Raw genomic sequence first — 17,741 nt, forward strand, 5'->3', positions numbered from 1 at the left:
AGCTCTGTGGGGCAGGGGCTATTTACTTTGGCAAAGTGTTTAGTACACTCGAGCCCTTCACTCATCTGGGATTTTTACATACTGGAAATGATAGAAATAACAAATAACTGACTTCAGATAGAAACTTTTGGGGGTTAATTTACTGGACGTAATTGCTATTAGGAGATTTAATAAATCAGATTTAAACATTCTCATTGGCTTTGCCCTTTTGAAGACATTTTTTGCTTTGAGATTAATGTGACAATCAAATTCCACTGTGAGAATTCTTTTTCCTTTTTGACTTTAATGTCTTCCATAAGCTAAACATATTTCTAAATAAGACTGAATTTTTGCAAGGCCAGAGGAAGCCTTGCGCATCAACACCCAGCAAGTTGGAGTGGCATGAAGCAATATAAAATCATAAAGGCTGTAGTAAAAACAGTACCCTTGAGAGGTGACTATCCATGGAGAGAAGAACTGCTCTTAAACTAAGAAAATGCTCAAGGTTTGAGAATTAATATCGGGCAGCTGTCCAGTTCAACTAAGCATATACAAATCAACGATATCAATTCATATTATTATTTCTCTTTAATTTTGTTAAAGACAAGGCAAAGTTACTAATGCCTTACAGTCATACAGTAGTATCTTGTCAGTTATAACATATCCAGATGGTTTATTTGAATGGAATCCAGCAGTATGTAATTTGTATGTGTACAAACTAGTAAGCCTCCCTATAGCTGAAGTAAGTATTTTAAAATACTTATTTAAAATTAAAGTTAAAATATTTTCGTTCATTTTAGACTGGTATGCAAAATACTCTGTTTTCATAACAGTGTCAGCTATAGAAATATTGGTGTATTGTCTACTAGTCCTATATAAAAATTGGCTATGTGTGTGGCAAAATGTCCAGCAAAGGTTCTGTTATATTTGTTTGGTTTTGTTTTTATCATCATTACATATGTCCCATTGGAGTGAAATGTGAAAGACACAGGAGGAGAGGAAAGCCTCAGTCATTCCAGACAGGGCCAGTCAACAGCTTTCCGGAAATTACGTATTGCCAGCTGGCATAACTGTGGCTACTGGCTCACAGGGATCCTAGAGAGAAAATGATGGGTGACACAATTGACTAGGAGGAGACAATGATAAAAAATAATGACAGCTTTTTAAGTGAAACAGTAGGGAATTAATTAAAGAAATAATAATTTTGTTTCTAGAAGACTGGAAAGCTCAATAGTGACGTTTGTGTTTTATCTCGGTCTACTGTAGCCAAACATGAGGCAGGACAATAAAAAAAGGAATTCCATAAATACTGTGATGTAAAGAATCCCAGTGAGTTTTGTTTTGTTTAGTATAAAGAAATTTTTCTATAGACTTGATATAGGTATGTCCAATGTGAGTAGATTATAGGAGAAAATGCTAGTTTTTAGTGAAGAACTTGGATCTTTGCTGAAATAAATGTGAGGGATAAATGTGAACATCGACTTATGAGGGTCAGAGGTAAGTGTGGGCCCAAAATGAAGGATGAAAAAATAACCGAAAGATGCATTTACAATGCACCCTACTCATAACAAAATGAAACGCCATTTTTTGCTGAATTCCAGCCTGATTGGAGTCCTAGTAAGAATGATATTCTCCTCGTCCTGAACAAAAAAATTACTCAGGGCCCAGTCTAAAGCTCTTAACTTACCCTAGTGGTCTTTGAGTTTATATCATGAGACTGCAAACCACTGATCTTGCTAATTCTGAGTAAAGGCTTGAAAAGGAAGAAAAAGTGTTATTAATTTTTTGCTAGTTTAGTTTTTAATGCCTTGGTTTACTTGGGAAGGAGTAACCATGATTATATTAACAAATGTAGGCCACTGACGTGAGAAAAAGAAGAGACTGAAATTAGTATGTCATTCTTATTGCCCACATTTTTCTAGACGCACTAGTACTTGACGCTTGTATTCAGTTTATTTCTGACATTTCAGTAGAGGTTTTTTTGGAATTGTGGATTAAAACTTCCCACCTAAACATCAAGGATTTTAAATAAACCTGATGGATCTAAATGTCTAAGTATCAATAGAAAAATGATCCCTTCTCTTATGTAATTAAATGTATTGTATTAATGTGCGCATAATGCAGAATCAATAAATAATGAATTACCACTGATTGTAATTGAATGTTTTCATAATTTTATTGTCAGCCATGATAAATAATCAGTACATTTATATTGCATTAAATTAATTAGTGTGTCATTTCTATTACATACATCAGCAATGAAGTAATGCAGTGACATCTGTTTCTAATGTTTTAAAGATGTGGTATTCCTTATTAAGTAGAAGGAAGAGTTATTAGAGGTATTTCCTGTGATTGGCAGTTATACTGGTACAGTCAAAGAGATCAAATAAAGGAACTCGCACTCTTGGCAAATGCTGCATTTCAACTCCTAATGGTAGTGAGTAACAATGACTGGAGTGAATTTTGCTTCTTCAGGCTTTCAGAAAATCCTACCCACCTTTCCATAGAAAGTAAGGGTGGATCTTCTCTCCCTCATACCGTCAGGGAAGATTTTAACATGCAAAATAATTAACACTCTACAGAAGAACCGAGCATCCACATCCATTTCTATATCCATTTTTCTGCCTCGGTCCTCTGCATATACAAAGGAATTCCCCTGCTAGGTGCTTATTAAAAAGCCACACCCTAAGCCTTTTTTGGCTGTGATGTTCTTACATGGAAGTACCTGGACTATTGGGTCTGTCATCTTTGGTTGGAAATCATACTCATTTGGCATATCTCAGCACTTTGATACTACTCACACTGATGGACATTACTTGCAAAGGAAAGAGGAAATTGAGTAGATGTTGCAAACATGGGAACTGGAAAGTGAAAGAGCAGAATAGGAGGAATAAAATAAATGGCAGGGAACATACAGCAAATAAACATGAATCAAACTGCTCCACAAAGAGGGTTATTTTTGAAATGACTCTAGGTACTATAAATTGGGTGATCACCTGGGAGCAGGGTGATGTGAAGTAAAATACACTGGGCAACACCAATTATGGACTGCAATAGAGGTCTGGGATTCTTCATTAATGCTGTCTTTTCCAAGACACTTATGGACATCCTTAACTTTTCTGTACCATTACCTCATCTTTAGAAAGAACAATTGGACAGTCTAATGTTAGGGCTTATCTTACCGGAGCTCTTCATCCGTAAAACAGCTTTACATTTTAATCTTAAATTTTTCATACTATCAATGTACATCATCATAGTTAAGCAAATTAAAACAATTCAGAATTATTTTATTCTTTGCAGTGCAAGCCTCACAAATTGCTTTCTGCCAATCACTGACTACCTTTGCAGGGATTTGAGAGAGTGGTCTCTGGAGCACCCGTGTGCATACAGCAATTTGTCCGTGTGGCGGGCCGCGTACGCAGGAAACCCTAAGACCGCCTGTCTGGGCATGACTGACAGCTGGCTAGCTCACCGGCAATGGTTATACATTTAATGCTCTGAATGCTCTAACATCACGTTCCAGCTATCTGTGAGTCTGCATCTGTAGGCTTCCTCCCTGCACAATAGTTGAGCATGATTTTGAGCCTATTCTTGGGGCAGCCCTGAACAGACACAGCCTTTGAGACAAGCTCTCCAGTTGACAGAATCTGCACTGAACTCAACAGTTCAAGCTTTGCTTGAGGCGTGAAGGATTTGACCATTTACTATGAGAACCTAAGAAAATTAAAGCACAAAAATACCCTCTCAAACAAGGTCCCATCTACTTTTCCTATTCCTTACAATTTCACCTGACTGTCATAACTGAAGAGATGTGTCCTTCGATGCTTAGACACTGATGCTTTTTGTCTAAATGATGTGTAAATACCTTTCTCCTTAAAGCGAGGAGTACATTTGTTGTATAAAAATGTGAACAGTACTTTTAAGATCGTTCCAATGAAATATATGAAAAGAAGGTGCCGTTGTTGCTAATGATTCGCTACTTTAATCTGGATTTTTGTTTTGATTGGGGATAGAGGGCAGTAAAATTGCAAAGCCAGGACCTTAGTATAATAAGGCTGTATCACATGAGATACAATCATCATTAAGGTTCAATATTGTTTGCACCTTTTCTTCTTCAGGAAGAAAAATTAATACTATTAGATGTGTATTGAAGTTAAAACACACTTTATAGCCAACTACTATGAACACAATACTATGTACTCAAATATATTCAGTAAGTCATTATACCTGAATGCTTGCTAATACCCCCAGAGGAACGAGATTAACCTCATCTCTCACTCTCTATATTTGCAGGTCAGCTAAAGAAAGCAAAAGTTTTCCTGTACTGTCTGTTTGAGCATCTCAGCCCTGATCTGAAGGCACCACCATCTAGTGGGATAAGAAGGTATTTAATTTTTCTTTACATTTTTTGGTATTTTTAAACATGGACATTACATTCTACTTCAAGCAACAATAAAAAAGGAATCTTTTTTTAGTTATTTAAACGTATAAGGCTCATGTGGACCTTCCATTAATTCTCATATCTTCTGTTTAACTGCAAAGCATTTTCCAATAAAAATCTTGAGTCGTTTCCGTGAAAATAGGTTTTCGTAAACAGAATTTTATCCATGAGGAAACAATTTATAGCTATCCAGACTCAGTCAGAGGTGTAATTGATTTATTGAATATATATTTTTAGTATTTCATTGAATCTACTTTGTGGAAATCCAATTGGAAGAATTATTAATATTGTGAAAGTAATTATCTTGAGCTCATCTTTAAAACCAATATGTATTTTAGACAGTAAAGATACGTAGTTGCAGTTTTCCATACAGCCATTAAACATACAGCATTTGCTTGTATGTATACTCCGACCATTAAGTCCCATCAAAAACAAATTTCAAAACCGAGTGCAAAGCATTCATTTTACCTTGGCTCTAAGAGTGACCATTTATTGCACTTTGCCCGTACCAATATATGGACTGCTACCTGTTCTTGTTTGTTTTTCTTTTTATGCACTTAACAATTGGAAAGGATAATGGCAGGGATTTTATATGGGGGAGGGAGAAACATAAGGGGGAGCAGCGTGTATTCATTTGTTTGCTTTTTTACCAGCGAATGCATGCATCTGCAGCTGTTATCCTAAGATGCCTCCTTGTGTTCAGGTCTCATTGATCTTGTTACAGCATTTCACACATACGGGGATAATTGATTTGCATCATTCCAGAGTACATATCTTTTATAAGCGTGAGAGTAAATCTTAAGAAATTATCATATTTTAAAATTTCATAGATATTTTGATATTTTTATATCTAAAATAGTAATGAAATAACAAAGCTCTATGTACTTCATGACACAGATAATATTTTAGTATTCAGAATTTGGGCCTGCTTCTGTTTCCATGGAAGTGAATGGTATTTTTGCCTCAGATACTACTAGACATTTCAATGTTTTACTATCTTCGAATTACAGAAATCTTATTGACAGAAATTGGCATCAGTGGGTATTCTGCATTGTACATCAATTTTATGATACTGTCTTTTAAAATACTACATTTTTTCTGAAAGCCACACAGTAATATCAATCTATGCTGTCATTTCTTATTGAAATCAATCAGGAGTTTTGAATAAAAACCAACGGAACTGGTCCAAACTGGTTGAGGTAGTACATGCCATTTTGACCCTTTGATCCCTAAACCACAAGCCTGAGAAGGTTAGAGACATTTCATTTAGAATGCAAATTAACGAATTTGTAAATACTTTCATTTGGAATACTGTTTGCAGTTGATGAAGTCCAGGATGTTCCACCACCCTCTCCCTTAGAAGAACGAAAATCCTAAATAACTCTTCAGAAGACAGTCTAGGATGTATAGGGAAGTTAAGGCCAGCAAGCTGTACAACCACCGACTCCTGATTTCACATAGACTTTGCAAAAGCTTTTCCCTTGGAATTCTCATCTATTTTTCAATTCCCAAAGGAGTGAGCCTAGTCCTGAAGCCTTACTGCCACTGTCTCCTAGCTCTTGGTCATGCTTTTCCACAACTTTGAAGGAGGTTGAAATAAAATATAATGAACCTAATGCTTTTTTGAATAAAAGTAACTATTTCGTGAAACTAACTACAGTATATTCTGTAGTTCTTTATAGGAAGTGGAGGGAAAGGCCTCATTGGGGACTCATTCTACTATTTCACCATTGTTAAAGAAGTGTGATCCGGAGTGTCTGAATCCACTGTAGAATTGAGTCTCTCTGAATCCCAGTCAAAGGAATACAGAGTGGGATCAGAATCAAATATTTAAGAGTAGGTTTTGCTTTAACCTGACCAATCTTCTGTGTCTCAAAATCATTCTCAGTATGTTCTGTGGGTTTTTTGATCAAGTGAAAAACAGTCACATGAAAAATAACAATGTCTGTCTTCATCTTCAGGAGACATTATTGACTTTCTCTACTTTTTTTCCTCTTTCTTACTTCCATGTCAAGGTTGATGTGACATACATTGATAACCTACAAAGAAATACGTGATCTTAGATTAAACTGGCTTTATACTTTACATACTTTAACTTCATTGACTTTCTGATGGAATTACTGGTGACTTGTGGAGGCATAAGGATAATCAGGCCACAAGTTAAAAGTCCAGGTTGAAGCACCTGTGATCATTATTATTTAATGCATAACCCTCCTGTAGTTTGAGTTTTTAAAAATTATCCTTACCCATATTTATAATGCTGAAACCTTTCAGTACCCTGTGAGACCTCTACTGATACCTTTCATTAGTATTATGATGCCATGAATTTTAGGGTATTTTGCACTGGGGAAGGCTGTAAAGCAAATACGTTTCTTCAGAATTTTTTCTAGAGGAATGTGTTACTATTTGATTGAATTATAGCCATCATTATTTTAAATATACTACGGCAAGATCTTCCATATTTTTTTCAAAAAGGCTATGAATATAGAATAGAGCATAGTTTAATATAGACCTTGGAGTTTAAATAATTTTGTTTCCTAGAATGTAAATGTAGAATATAGCTTTAAATACAAAAAAGGATTTTTGGACTGTGAGTTCTTTTCTATTTTAGATATTGTTTAATCTCGAAGTAAGGATATCAGCAACAGAATGAAAGAAAACTGTTGAGAATCAAAAAAAAAGGTTTTTGCTTAGAAGTGATAGAGCAAGAATGAGCTTCAGACACGAATATTCTTTGCTATTTTAATAATTAATGTTGAGCAAACATATTGTTGTCACTTCAGTGCATGGAGTTAGCCAGGAATTCTGGGTTTGCTAGATATTTTCCATTACGAGAAACTTATTTGAATCCAGTATCTTGTAGTGCAGTCCTTTTACACGCAAAGTATGTGTTAAAAATTAAAATTCCTGGACATAGTGAGGAAACAGAAGGCTCTCAAAACTTCGAAGTCTGTCTTTTGGCCAGAGGTGTTATGTATCTGCGCTGCAACTCATCAATTGTCAGTCTTTCTAATAGCAGGCAGTTCAGGGAAATCCTTACAACAGGTTCTGTCTTACTCAGTCTGTATCTTGGGCAGTGGCATCTATTCTGTGATTATTTACGGCTCAAAGCATGTTTTTTAAAAGTTGCTAGAGTCTTTCTGTGTAGTGGCATGAACATACTTCTACTCATCCCAACAAAATAAGAAAGAAGACACCATCATTTAATTTAACAAAGACAAATAAGGCTTCCGCTAAAATATATCTTCCCTATTCCTATTTAGGGAATTCCTTGTCATGCAGGAAACCATCTGAAAACAGACTATCAGGAAACTCTGCCATCTGCAAGACTGCAGGGAGCAATTGTTTTCACAAGTCACAGTAACCCTGGTCAGAAACAAGATTTTAACACGTGGCTTACTAGTCCTTATGGAAGAGGCTACCCATACTAGCCATTATTTACTAAGAGACTGAAAAGCATTGCTTTGGAGCTTGGTTTTGGTGACTTAAATCTTTCTTCTTCTTTTTCTGCTTCTTCCACATAACAGTATTCTCTTGACATTAGTGTACTCTCTAGCATTATTTAATATTGCATCCAATTTCATTGTTTGCTTACAGCCTTTTAAGACCACCCGAGAAAGATGTGCACAGTACATAAACAATTGGAGGCTTAAATTCCTGATTATAAAGATGTATCTGCCACTCTGCACTTCGTGCCTTGTCCCGGACAGCATAAAGTAAAATGCTCGCTTTCCGGCTTGCATGTTCACACAGGGCTAACTACACGGATGTAAGACAATGGAGAATCACATTGTTGATCTACTTTGTGCTAGGGAGATAAGTTTTAGTTCAGAAGAGTTTTTTTCTCTTCACGTTAACAATAGTTTCCATTAAAAGTTTAGAGAGTAAAGGAAGCAAATAAATGAATTAACACTAAAGATCAAGTCCTGTTTCTCAAAGATGCCAGGTATCAAGAATGCCAGCTATCACACCACCTATGGCGATCCCTCTGTTGCCAAATGCATGCTTTTCAAAGTAATTTCAAAGTTATCAGGGAAATAGGAATTACAAAACTTTGATCTATTTTGCTATGCACAGGCCTTTGTGGTCTTGATTGCTCATCTGTGTTTTGATGTGATATAAACTCAGTGAAAAAGAAACTGCTTTGACCAACAGATTTTGTGGATATCATAGAATCATAGAATCATTAAGGTTGGAAAAGACCCTTAAGATCATTGAGTCCACATACGAACTCTTCATAATTGTCAATATTGATAAACTCCCCAAATATAGATTTACTAGTAGAATGCACGCTTTTTACTGTAGCAACAATAACATGGAATACATAATCAAATATCAGCTGTACCAATATACATGGTATTGAAATATAAAAAATTACTAGTAACTTTGAAAATCTTTTGGAGCGCAATGTCTACGTGCAGTTCCAATTTAGTAATGGACTTTTTGAATACCTTCATCTGAATGCACAACCACTTAAGTTAGTTCACCTACTAATTTGTATGTAGCTGTCACTGTTTAACGTCCCTTATCTGGTCAGACAGTCCAGACTCAGGTAGAACCTTCCTATTTAGATTCTCTTTCTTAAGAACATTTTGAAGTGCCATCGCACAGTACCTGTGTATCAGTTTTTCTGTACAATTTGATCATATTTTCTTGAAAAAAATAAAATATACATATGTAATACTTCTAGATTTGACTTCTTTTGAAACATTTTTCCACCTTTTAAAAAGATTACAATAGCTTCCATGAAAAGTTCAGACTGAAAAAAGCAAATGAAAACCCCAAGCACTAAAGCACAAAACAGAAAAGAATTGCACTGACATGTGAAATGTGTTAAAATTCTTCTTTGAATCAGTCATTTAGACATACAAAGATAATGATGATGATTACGATGACAATAATTATAATCAACTAAAATTTAAATTCATCCATTTTCCTCTATGCAAATACTAATTATATTTCTTTTCTTTAAAATGAATGTGACCATTTTAAGTAGTTATTCTTGCAAATCTTCCTAATAATCTGCCTCAACATTTACAACAGCATAGCATTCTTCTGAAGTGGGGGAAAAAATGCTCTCTTCTGGCTTAACTGAAGGGTCGATGTAAGGGTCTGTATAAGCTATATAGAATTAATATCCATATAGCGCCCTCAGAATGTGAGGAGCTATGGCCTATTCTTTCCTTTTATTTACTTAATCAAACAGAGGAGGCAGCGCCACTCATAAGGTGCTAAGTAGATAGATACAAAAAAGGGGAGTGAACATCAGGTTCCCATTAGTTCTGCTGTAGAGTTTCTGAGTCGTTTTAGGCACACAGCAGAAGTAAAGTATAACAGCTCAAAGTCTTCCTCCCTCCCCTTAGAGAGTCTGTGACGCAAAATTGCTCTGAGAGAGATGGTTATAGTTCTGGGAATAGTCAGATGTTGGGAAACAATGAGCAATTCTGCTATTGGAGAAATTACCTTATCAAAGACCTGTATTGTATGTATTGCGTGGATCTATGATGTAACCGTCTGCTAAGACTGACAACCACCAAGCCTAGGTCTTACCCTAAAAAAGATGATGCTAAGACTAAAACAACAAAAAAAAAAGTCTTCTAATTAGTACTATACATTATGATTTGTTACGTTCAAACCTAAAATTCTCACTCAGACTGCAACCAGATTTGACCTCCTATTGTTTTCATTTTATACATTATCACTCTAAGAATGCATAAACTGGAGAACACCCCGTCATCGAGGCAATGGTGTTGAAATTCAGGTCTCAGATATGCCAGAATGCTCAATTGCATCGTCCCCTGAAAAGAGATTAAAATGCAAACATTTTATAAAAAACATTAAATACTTTACTATAGCTGACCCACATAATGGTTACAGTAGGAACATTCTTTTCTTAGACCTATACAGTTTAATTAAAGTTTAATAAGTACAACGTGGATGTCTTATTTTCTGCACAAGAAAAGCTAGCATTTAAATGGAGTGTACTGTGTTTGGATTAATGAAAAATAGATGTTAAATCATAAGTTTCCTTTCTGAATTCTCAAAAGCATCACTACGTATAGTCCGGCACCAGTTTACAGCTTTTGAAAGAAAAACAAGACCTGTTCACATTTCTGTGAGGCAAGCTGAGCATAATCTCATTTCAAATTTCTTAAAAATTTCAGTGGACCACTATTGCTGCTCTCTGGCTTTAAAATTCTAAACAGAATAATTTAAATACAAAACCTTATTTAATTGTAATGTTGTGAGGGAAATTCTTAATGAGGAGGCCTTTCCTGTATATGGCTTTAGTAAAGGTACTTACTAAAAATAAGAGGTGATCACGCATATTCCTGTTTCTTACAAACAAGACTGATGGTTGTAGAAGCTGATGGCTTTCTTTTTAGTCCCAGCCCTTTTAATACTACAGTTTCTCCCCAGATCACCCTCCTACAGGTGAACAGATATTTTCATATATGCCCTTTCAGAGGGAAATAGAGTAAGAGGGTCTGGCAGCTCCTCCACTGGCTGTACGTACCCTCAGATAATGAGTTTTCAGTGAACTAAATCTCTGCTCTTAATGCAGAGCTCTAAGTGGAGCACTGACAGACCCAGCGCACTGCAACTGAGGCAGATTCAACCTCAAACACAGACTTTCTCAAAGTGAAAACAATGTTTGCTTAATCACTTTTTTTCATCTGCTTACATAATTTCAAACGTAGTTGTTATACTTAATTTCATTTTTTTAACTTACTATTATCACTGATCTTGCTTTACCTGGAAATCACTGTTATTCACTCCTAACTTTTAGATGTCTCTTGGATACAGTTTCATGTTTGAGTCCTTGGTGATAAGTGTGTCTTCACAAGAATCCGAGCTTGCAAGAACTCATTTCATCTGAGGCCTTTATAGTCTTTTGTTTATGGTTTCTCTGGTGAAGTCTAGGTAAAAATACTGCATATGAGACACATCAATTCACTTAGCTTTATGGACTACTTTAAACTCTTTTAATTATATGATAGTATTTATGGTGAGTTTCCTGAGGGAGCTTTATCAGTTTCAGAAGTTAAAGTGTTGGTTTATCCTCTCTTTTCTTTGAGCCATGTGTCATTTATGATTTTCAAGACTGGGGAATACTACCGTTTAAAAAAATACTCAAGAATCTTGCACTTGTCAGTCTCCTCAAATAAGGAACTCCAGCCTTCCACTCTGTGGTTGGCTGGGTTGTTTTGCTTCATATGCCACATTATCCATCTCCTAGACCAATTCCTCTTTTTTTCAGTATTTGTGTGGGCACATTTTTAAATGCGTATATCCAGTGAAATGAGATAACTACTCCTATCTCATGTTTAAAGCAATATGCATTTCACCTTTAACTGTAATTATTGTTTGTTAATCAATCAGAAAAGACCATGATGTAGAGGCTGAACTTTACATGGTAAAACTTCTGTTGACTGTAATGAAGTAGGACTATGCCCTAATGGCTAAAGAATCCGTATTCATGAATTGGCAACAAGTCAAAAGAGGTGAATAAAAGAAATGCAATATATAAAAGAACAGGAATATTTCCAGAGAAAAGAGAGTAGTTTCTTACATAAGCGACAGTCTCCAGATGTGTTGGAAAAGGTACATTTTTCCTAAACCCTGAGAACACAAGTCTGAAAACCTCTTACTATGCAATAAAAACTGTTTCAAGTAACATTGCAAATGAAATAAGGCAGTAACTGAATACCATTAGACAGACTCATCCATATTTACTAATCTTGATTTTTTGCACAATTTTATATAGCGGTCCTATATACCCAATCAGTTTCTTTTGTCTGTTGTTTACTGGCAATTTCTGAAATACCATAAGACTTTTAGATGCCAGAACATACAAATAACGGAATTGCTATGTCACAAAGCATTAAACTCTGCTTTGTAACATCCTGTTTTATAATGGCATCATTTCAGTAATTCTTCCCAATTTATATTGATGTTACTGAGGTCAAATTTTGTTCTAACAATGACATTTTCAGCAGATGAGAAGAAACAGAAGACATTGGTTATTAAAAGAATATTTAAAAAATGCCAAGCTATCACTTAGAACATGTAATTAAGCTATACAAACATACTTTGATACATACACAAAATGCATATATTCTATGAGAGTTTTTAATTTAAATCCTCTCTAGCGTGGGTGAGGTTCAACTGTGCATATCTGAGTATATTTAAGTTCTGTTGCTTGCTTTCTCCTAGAACTTATCCTGCATTAGTCCATAGTATTTCTAGATCACATTTTTGGCTTTGGTATCAGCCTCTTCATTGATGCTAGGCAGGAACTGACTCCTGCCCATTCCGATCTATCTGCAGTGTGGATATTCCACACTTCAAAATTATCTTGACATCAGCATAGGAAGGCATTTCCACAGGTAACTGACTTTGACATCTTATTGACCCATCTTGAATTTGGGAGTTCTAATACTTTGAAGAACCATTTAAATTTTCATTTACAGACTGATGACACATTAACGGTACGCTGCATATTCTTTTATTCATTTGAATAGGACAAACTGGTAATCCATAGACAGTGTAAAGTATGAAATAAAAGTTTTAAAAAGTCATGTGCAAACCCCTGCTAGAAATACCACTGTGTCTTTTCAAGGACCTCTTAGATACAGTAAAGAACACACTTCAATCCACTGGGGAAGTGGAGGAAACTTCTGAAAAGGAACACATTCCTTTAAAAATTTGCAGCATATAAACCCAAAACATAGTCACAAACTCCTGATTGTTTTTTTATGAACATGTACAAAGAAGTTTTAGTCCTTTGCTTAAGTATATTGACATTACTTCTGCTTCAAAAGTAATTTACACCATTCTGTCTCTATCTTACTAGTCCTAAAAAGTACACTTTTTTTATCAAGAAATAAAAGATGCAGAATGACAGTTAGGAAGGTAAAAGGCTGTTTAACAAACATGCCTAAATGCTTCAAAAAAACCCCTTCTATAAAAGAAGATACAGCAATAATAATTCATGTGCTATACCGAATTATTTTAGCTACTGATACAGAGCACTGAGAGAAGTAATCTAACCAAATAAAAAGCTGAACTGACACCATATATTGCATATAATGCACTAATAACATGGTTTCATGTCCATGTAAATCAAGATACAGTCTGATTCTACTCTAGTAGTTTGAGTCTCCAGTTCGTGAAGTAAGTTTTCCTCCGCCTGTCGCTAAGAGACAAGCAATAAAAACTGCAGCATATTAGTCATCATCCTAGGTTCATCAGCTATTTTAAGCATTAAAGATTAGCCTGTAGCATAAAAAATAACCGAACTTTTGGGCTACTGCAAAGACCATCTCTTTCGTCCTGCACATCTGTAGTTTTAGGAAGCCTGTAAAACTCATAGGCAATCCTTAATGAAGCTGTAGTGGAGCCTTCTTTCATATTCTGCCACTTACGCTGGGCAGAGCAGCCTGATCAAAGCTACGATTCTGTTTTTGTCTCCTCTGTGGTCACTTTGTACAAGAAAGTTTTGACTGCAATGAGAGACCTACAGAATTTTTGCAGAATGTTGTTAATTCAAGATTGGAAAGGTAGTCTTCTTGCCTTGCGTGCTTACAGAAGTAGAGTGAAATGTAATTCTCTGTCCCTGTCTCTCTAAATAATCCTATAATTTACTCACATCTTAGTAATCAAAAGGGCAACTTCAAAATTAGTTTCAGTGCTCCTTAGGTAGAGAATGTGTTTTTAATTACTCAGGGTTTTTAAAATATGTTTAGTTCACTGATCTACCAAGGCCAAGATTACTGTATCAAAGGAATATTCATACCATCCATGGGAATTAAGTGTCTACATACGATTGAGAATTTGCAGTTTAGAGTCTCATGCCACAAATAAAACACAAGTACTGTGTTTTCTGGGAGCGATTGGGACTGACCGCTGCAAGCCGTGACAGGAAGAAAGAAAAATTCAAATAGTGGTAACAAAGAAGAAGTTAGAATAAAGGTGTGTCAGAGTTTGGAAGAAATTTGGAAACAAAGAATTTTTTTCCCAAACGTGCTTGAATGCAGAGTGGCTGTTTCTGTAGTTAATGAACAATCTCATTTGTGCGTGCTTGAGTGACTGACAGTTGCATAACAGCAAACTCTATATGACAACCATGCATAACTTCAGCAGCACACAAACATTTTCTTGCTGCCTGAACTAATGAGCTATTTAGTCGGGATAAATCAGGTTATTCAATAGATGTTTCAGGCAGCTAATAGGCCCAATCCTGCTGCTGATCCTTATTCAAACTGGTACTTGAGTAGAATTAAATTCTGTATCCATTGGGTGAATAATAGAATGAATAATGAGATTTCACACGTGAAGTCACTGCAGGATAAAGATACTACGTATCTTAAAAAAAAATAAAATTATCATAGTGAATATGAAGTATTTGCCGTTTGTTATTTGAAATATTTGATCAAATGATTTGAGACTAGATCTTGAAATAACTAGAAACTCCATAATTCTAATGCTGATTCTTCCTGATTTCCTCCACGGCCTTCTACCTGGGAAAATAAAACCACTTACATAGTTTGTGGGGTTTTGCTGAGATTACTGTATTTCTGAAAAGTATTTTGATAAAGTTAGATATTAACTACACAGACTTTAAGTGAGAAAGGTAGTTCTACGAATATGTGAAAACCCCAAATAGAAGTTACAAAGCAAAACCCCATGGTTTTATGAGAGATGTTTTGCCTGAAATCAAAGCAGGAGAAGTTGCTTGCAGGAAAAATATTTAGAGCTGCTAAATGTGGAATCTTAAATTGATCCTTGCATGTGTCTTTCTGAACTGTTACTGCTAAAAATGCTGTATGAATCCTTTGCAATATATAGGATTGTGAATTATGTCATAAAACATAGAAAACCAAATTTATTTGACACGGTTAAAAAATACATTTAGTCTTGCCAGTGTGCATTCTTGAATGCATTTTGGCAATTCTAATTGATGAGACCTAGTTTAAGAAAATATAGGGAAATTCTGCCATCAGGCCCCAGGATGTGCAGTTTAATTGCGTTGGTGTGCATTTCTATTTGTTTCCAATGTAGAGGATCTATTGGTAAAATGAATGCCCATTTTGTGGTCTGTTATGCAGAAAATGTTTAATCCAGTGTTTGATTTACTCTGTTAAATCTTCTTTATTGAATGTGCTTATTCATCCATGCAGAATTGGGTATGCTGCTTTCTGTTACTATGACATTGCAATTAAATAGCTAAAGAGAAAAACATGGTAAGACATTTTCTCAAGGTCCATGAAATTCTCATAAAAGTTATTCATACTTACATATTTTACTTCTACATTTGCTGATATTAAAACTGTAAAGTACAGAGAAAAATTTTTATGTTGTACGGGGCTGACAAACCTTGCAGTTAAAGATCCTGAATAATCATTTTTGTCAAATAAATAGTACGAAGAAGAATTTCTGGTCCAGTGGATAATGACTGTCATCACGAAATAGGATTGCACTGATTGCATCTTATGAATGAAGCTAACAGGAACTCACAGAACCCAACAACAGCATTTTGTGGTGGGATAAATACTTAAGCACTTGAGAAACAGTAAGACATTGACAGGGAAAAAGCTCTTTTCTAGTGCAGTCCTAGAATTATACTAAACAATAACAAAAGGTTTTCACAATGAGATTATATTTTCATGAGTATGCCCTCCCTCAGTGAGAAAAGGATGTGCAAGGAGAATTTGTCTTATCTGATCTAACCAATATAGTGATGCTTTGTTCCTCAGCTCAAGACATTTAGGTCAGGAGGATCCAGCATTGTGAGAACTCAGGAGCTAAATTTCTGTTGTTACAGGTTGGAAAGTAGAAATGACAGCTTCATTAACAGAACTGCGCTATGGAAGCTGCAGAACAGATTTTTTTTTTTTAATCTCTATGGGACCATTGAAAGCATAAATATAAGGAACATAAGATCTGATCTTACTATTTTTATATCTGCATCCATAACTACTGATTTTCTCTGTTATGTATTTCTTAGCAGGGCAATCGAGTACTGCTGCTTAAATCCGCATCTTTATTGTTCTTGCGTTGGTGGATGTTTCCTGCTAGACTGTTTTCCGTGCCGTAGTCTGTTCTCGCAGGCCTGGCAGTACCGTGGGGGCCAGGGGGTGTCTGGTTCCCATTAGTCGCGTTACACTATTTATTTTCACTATTCTTTTGCTACGGGAACAGGGAGCTTGTAATAAGGTGTTAACAGGCTGCTAGCTGGTTTATTGTTATTATTGATTTAAGGTGTTAAGACTTCAATATCATCATACACAATGAACGATATTAAGAGATTAGTTTAAAGCCATATAAGCCGTTAAATGCAAAATAAAAAGCAAAACTTTCTAGAAATTTCCAGTGTATTCTGGCACAGGTATTCTGTCCTAGGTTATTTTGCCTATGTTGCTGTATCTGGCTGTTTCAAATATGTCTTTTTATTCCTGCTGTTCTTTTGCTCAGACTGCTAATGCAGGAGGGGCTACTCTGAAACAGTAGATTAATTGTTTTTCGCCCCTGATTTCCCCTTCGTTTCTCTGTAAGGTGAAGGAAGAGGCAGAGCAAGACTGAAACGTGAGTTAAGGCTTCAGAGGAAAGCGAAGAAAGAGTTAATTGATGGCTTGAGAAAAATAGGGAGGTTTTTGAATGCAGAGAACGAAGTGCAATCCAACGTATAATATGGCTGTTAATTAGCAAGGAAGGACATGAAATTAGGGCTAGATGAACTAACACACTTTCTTTTAAAATCTGTCTGCAGCATGGTGGATAAAGGAAAGAAATTACCACAACTGGGGAGCAAGCGGACTTTTTTCAAATCATAAAGGAAATATTTTCTTGGCTATGTTAATGAGGTGCAGCGATCAATGAGATCGAACAAGCACTAGAAGTAGTTCTGGAAACTCTGCGTATGCAGGGGGCAATAACAAAACCGAAATCTATGGTGGGTTACTGACGAACTGGTCACCCAAGAAACTTCAGTGGAATCGACACATGAGGTGTATGAAAAGCACGGGGGTTGCCTTGAAGTATTTGGCGTTTAGCGTAAGCGGGTGGAACGCAATCCCACTGTTGTATTTCCACGGTTTACCGATGGATGCTAGGAGCCCGTGTGCGCTCACCCACCGCTGTTTCCCGCAGCGTTGCCGTATGGGAGGCAGGGGCCCGTTCTCCGGGCGGGGGCCGGGCCGGGGGAGCGGGGAGCGGGGCCGCCGCGGCAGGCGGCCCGGCGGGGAGGCTCCTGCGGCGGGACTACACCTCCCAGCGGCCCCCGCGCGGCGGCGGCCAGAAGTCTTTGCCGGCGGCGCCC

General features: G+C 36.3%; 1 long non-coding RNA gene across 1 annotated transcript; it reads right to left on the bottom strand.

The window, feature by feature from the left end:
• Positions 1-2,189: 2,189 nt before the first annotated feature.
• Positions 2,190-17,679, bottom strand: LOC148056742 (uncharacterized). Its single transcript, XR_015702709.1, has 3 exons — positions 17,558-17,679; positions 11,177-11,340; positions 2,190-10,218 (listed from the first exon to the last, which is right to left on the bottom strand). It is a non-coding gene; the product is annotated as an uncharacterized LOC148056742 (long non-coding RNA).
• Between the last annotated feature and the right edge of the window lie 62 nt (positions 17,680-17,741).

The sequence above is a fragment of the Nipponia nippon genome, unplaced genomic scaffold (genome assembly GCF_047370975.1).
Source record: "Nipponia nippon isolate SJK-2023a ecotype South Korea unplaced genomic scaffold, ASM4737097v1 scaffold_12, whole genome shotgun sequence".
Classification (NCBI taxonomy): Eukaryota; Metazoa; Chordata; class Aves; order Pelecaniformes; family Threskiornithidae; genus Nipponia; species Nipponia nippon.